Raw genomic sequence first — 5,316 nt, 5'->3', positions numbered from 1 at the left:
AATTGGATCTTATTGTTTGTTCTCAGCGTTTCTAGTATGAGTGTTTCTAGTGTCAAGAATGGAAATAGATGTATGTATGTAGAGTCTTGCTCCATGTAATCCTGTCTCTGTGCCAGAGAGAAGTTGTAGTAAATCTTTGATGATGTCTGGATAATGCAGTCTTGCAATAGGGTGAGACTACTGAACCTGCTCAACACCAAACTTGTCACCTTTCAGGCACAGTATGTCATGTAACTCACCACCCTCTCCCATCCTCCATAAATCTGCCAGCAAATCTGGGCAGACATTCCTCCATACTTTAACTGAAGTCCATGTTTTACTTATTTTTACTGTGCCTGCCCTCATCCAGACCCTCATGGTTTCAGCTTATGTTAGAATAGCAACTTTACTCACTGTTAGCCCAATCTATTCTCTAGTTGACTGCTGAGAAAACTTCCATTTAAAATGCCACGTTTATCATGTCAGAACGTTCTCCTAAAATTTCTGCTCCCGGCAGTGGTAGGCAGCATAACGACTCCCAAAGATGTCCACACCAGAAATTTGTGATATGTTATGTCATATGACAAAAAAGACTTTGCATAAGTAATTAAGTCTACGGATCTTAAAATGGGGAGATTATCCTGGGTTATCCTGGTAGGCCCAATCGAATCACATGAACTCTTAAAAACAGGGAAATTTCTGTGGCTGTAAGCAGAAGAAATACAGCAGAAGGGAAGGTCAGAGAGATTCAAAACATGAGAAGGACTCAACTCAAGCTGGTTCAAGCAAGGTAGCAAGGTAACAAGAAACACAGGTGGCCTAAAAGAGCTGAAAGAAGGTACATGTTTACAGCCAGCAAGGAAATAGACCTCAGTCCTACGACCACAAGGAACTGAATTCTGCCAACTACTCAGATAAGTTTGGGAGTAGATTCTCCCTCAGGGCCTCCAGCTGAGAGCCCAGTCTAGCCAAAACCTTGATTTCAGCTTTGTAAGACCAAGAGCAGAAGAACCAGACTTTCAAGCTACAAACCTTTAAGATAATAAATTTGTGTGCTATTTTAACCTGCTAAGTGTGTGGAAATCCACTATAACAGCAATAGAAAATTATTGCACCAACTAATCCAAACTTTCTTCCTACTCTTCAAGACCCACTGGCATCTAGACCTTTTCAACTAATCCCCCCTAATTCTCTGCTTACAAACACAGGCTTTCAATTTCTACCAGGCCAGGCTCAGCTTTGTACACAGAGCTTATGCTCTTTGAAGAAGAAAATAACATGAGTCGAGGAGTAACTAAATAGTATAAATTCAAAACTGTGTGGTGGACACAGAGAGGTGCTGTCCAGATCCACCTTCAAGGAAAAACTCACTGTCCAGCTGCAGGGTGTGTGGCCAGCAGACAGCTCCATCTGTCAACTCTTTCAGGATCCACTTTTGCTGACCTTTTCAAGGTCATACCTTTCCTAGGGTGTCTGCATCTAGTGACTGTGTGGGAGAAAAGGAGACACAGAACTAATACCATTTTGGCTTGGTACTGAACACCTGACAAGTAGTATTTGCTCCAAAGCTCCCCAAACGGTTGGCCAAGGTATATCAGGCCCACATTGCAGCTTGACTTCTTTCTCTGCCCAATCTTGATCCCTGCTTTCATTCACAGGTTAATTCCTTATAAACAACATGAACCCCAAATATCATCTTAGTACTTGCTTCTAGAGAATTCACCCTGTGACAGAGTACTAAGTACTAATAAAAAAAAAAGTCAGGTTAAAGAATTAGTGTCTGGGATAGAAATCCAGCAGAATGAGACAGTATAAAAATCCTCATTTTACAAATACTCAGAAAAGCCATTCAAAAAAAAAAAAACTTTAAAAAATTATAGCTAAGCTTGTATGAAAGTAAGAAATATCCCAAAAATGCAAGAAACAAAGGTGAAATTGAAAACCCAAATAGTAAAAGTATAAGCTGACATGGGATGGAATAAGGGAAGTAGTGAGACCTGGACACAGAAGTTGATGGCTGAGGGCTTTGGTTTTAAAGCACACACAGGGGAAGGAGAAAAGAACATAGGCCCAAGAAAAACAGAAATTTGATCTAAGACCCTCCATAAACCTGAGGCCCTAAAAGAGCTGCATCCTCAGTAGAAAAAAGATTGAAGAAACTCAAGCCATCTGCCAGTAGAAAATACAAGGAAGCTTGGTTCTGCCATGAGTAGGAAAAATAAATATACCATATGCCAAAGATTTTACCACACATGAGTTTTGAGTTTCATTTGGGTGTTATAAGAATTTCCAAGCTGAGAATTAAGTAAGTATGTCCTGAGCCCAGATTATCTCTGGGTAATCAGGCAGTGTCAAATCAGTCTGCCCTGAATTGCCTCTGGAAAAAATATATATATATATACCAGCAGAAGATAAGCTCACAATCAAAGTTTGACATGTTAGAAAACTGTCCAGGATGAGTGAGAGGCAGACAGTATAAATTATAAAATAAGCATAATTAAAATTGGTTAAGAGATAAAAAGAGTGTAGAAACTACAAAAAAAAGACTAAGAAGTGTTGTATGAAAGGAGAGAAGTTTAGCACTCCCCTGGACAAGGATGGAAGAGGCCCTCGGGCCTGACAACACATATACGGTTAAGACATTACCACCTCATGGCATCTAACCATCATTTTTGAGCTTTTATACAAGGAATAATGAAGTTAATTAACTAAAAATAAATAAAGGAAGAAAGACTAAGACAATGAAAAAGAAAACTATTCAGATTTTAAAAATAAAAAATATAACCCCTGAAATGAAAAATGTGATAATTGAAAGTAAAAATCTAATGGTTAGGTTAAACAGCTGGTCAAACAGAACTGAAGAGAGAATAAGCAAAATAGAAAATGGATCTGAGAATATTTGTTCAAGGCTGTGGAGGCCATGGAGGTGTGCCACTCAGATCACCCTTCAAGAGAATCCGTTGAAGAGGGTGTAGTTAACTGACAGCCCCAGCTAATAAAACTTTGGACTCACCACTTCATCTACTCTGAGGTTTAGTCTCAGGGTTACTAGAGCCAGGCCATACATGAAATTCTTCTACTGGGTAACTTTTGCTTAGGAACTCCCCATCTATATTAGTCCATTTCTGTTGCTTATAATAAAATACCTGGTACTGGGTAACTTATAACAAAACAATATTTACTGCTTACAATTTCAGAGGCTGAGAAGTCCAAAGTCTAGGGAACACATCTGGTAAGAGCCTTCTTTGGTGGTGACTTCAGCAACACAGGGTATCACATTGCAAGAAGGGCAGGAGCAAGAGAGAGAGAGATTCTCACATGCTCTCCTTTTAAAGCCCTCAGAACCATGCCCATGACCACCATTAAACCATCACTGGATTAATCCATTCATTAGGGCATGGTCCTCACAATCTAATCATATCTTCAAGGCCCCACCTTCCAATTACCATAATAGGACTTCCCACCCTCTTAACACTGTCACAGTGGGGTTTAAGTTTCTAATACATGGAGTTCGGGGGACACAATTCAATCCAAGGCACCACCATCCTGACCAAAGCCTTCTCAGAACTGCATTACAGTCTAAGTTTCTTCCTACCCAGTCCTTCATTCCACCTCTCCTTTCACAGTTGTCAATCCTTCATGATGGTCTGAGTCTTGCCCTATCTTCTCCTGCTACCTCCTTCTTTATCTTTCATTTCCTCCAATAAATCTCTTACATATCTAATTCTGCCTTGGTTTCTACTTCTTGGAGAAGCCAACCTTACACAAAAATAGAACTGATATAACCAAGCAACATTAGCATTAAATATGGGAGAGTTAATCAACATTAGGACATTTAGCAGCCATTGTATTGTATAAGGGCAGCAAATTTGCCAGAGTTTGATTAGATTTATATTTTCTTAAGAATGCATGTTAAAAATTTTAAGAAAAAAAGCCTTAAAGATTATAAAGAGAATGCAATATTGGAAACCCAGAAGAAATACATTTTTTAAAAAACTTTATTGATTTAATAGAAGTGTAAAAGAACTAGAAGCAAAGCAAGAAAAAGTGGGATAAATAAAAAGCACAATTTATGATGGCAGAAAAGTCCAAGTAAACAAATAATCAAAATAAAATTATCATTTAAGCTGAGACTATTGAAAAAAGCACAAAACTGAGACTATTATACAGCTCATTGAAAGTCAACCTATATGTGGTAACAAGAAAAAAACACAACTATAAAGCATCCAAAAAATAAAACTAAAATTATGTAGAAAGTTATTTTGAGAAAAGACTTCCTAAAGGTGGAGTCACATTTTTAATATTAGGGGAAAAAATAGAAGTTTAAGACTTCTTTTTAGTATTGCCAGGGAAAAGGAGGGACATTTCATAATAATAAAGAAAATTCATTATAAACACAATAATACTGAAACTGTAAGCACCTAACAGCATAGCTTGAAAATACATAAACTAAAATATGAGGGAAATAATTTCCAAGAGAAATTAAAAATACACAGTCCTGATGAGGGAATTTTATACAACTCTCTCTCAAACTGAGAAATCAAATGAATAAAAATTTTGAGGACAGAGAAGATTTAAATATCACAATTAACAAGAGTAATCTAGTAGACATATATAATATCAAGCACTAACTATTAGAGAACATACATTCTTTTTAACTAAACACGAAACACTTACAAAAATTGATCAAATTCAATACAACTGAGCAAGGCTCAACAAACCCAAGGCACTGACATAATACAGACCTCATTCTCTGACCACAGTGCAATCAAATTAGAAATAAGCAGCAAAATAACCTTCAAATCTCATACTTTTGAAAATCTTAAAACACAAGTATTAAATAATCGGTGGTTCAAAGATTAAATCATAATGGAAATTTGAAGGAAAAAATAGAATTCAACAGCACTTTTAAAAAATACTATATGCCAGAATTATCTGGCATACATCTGATGTCATACTTGAGACAAATTCACAATCTTAAATTTATGTTTTGGGGGAAAAATTGAAAAATAATGTGTTAAGCATCCAACTCAAGAAGTCAGTGTAAAATTTATAAAGTAAACCCAAATAAAGTGAAAGTAAATAATAGAGAAAAGAGAGCAAATGGGTGGGATGGAGTGGGTATTTCATAGGATGGTAAGAAATGGCCTTTCTAAGGAGATGACATTTGGAAAGAGATATAAGAGATATATATAAAACAGAGAAATTTAAGATATTGATACTATATTTTAAAAATTAGTATGTACATTTTGCTTTCTGCTGTGCCATGGAAGGAGACAGGACATTTGCTTACAAGCCTGCAGTTCTTAGCAGATGTATACACAGGGTGGGAAAATC

The 5,316-nt window shown here is 36.8% G+C and overlaps 1 non-coding gene across 1 annotated transcript; it reads left to right on the top strand.

The window, feature by feature from the left end:
* Nucleotides 1-2,532: 2,532 nt before the first annotated feature.
* LOC134371407 (U6atac minor spliceosomal RNA) lies at nt 2,533-2,654 on the top strand. Its single transcript, XR_010022832.1, has one exon. It is a non-coding gene; the product is annotated as a U6atac minor spliceosomal RNA (small nuclear RNA).
* Nucleotides 2,655-5,316: the final 2,662 nt, after the last annotated feature.

The sequence above is a fragment of the Cynocephalus volans genome, chromosome 2 (assembly GCF_027409185.1).
Source record: "Cynocephalus volans isolate mCynVol1 chromosome 2, mCynVol1.pri, whole genome shotgun sequence".
Lineage (NCBI taxonomy): Eukaryota > Metazoa > Chordata > Mammalia > Dermoptera > Cynocephalidae > Cynocephalus > Cynocephalus volans.
Note: the sequence above shows the minus strand (reverse complement) of the source record. Positions and strands in the feature narration are given on the sequence as shown.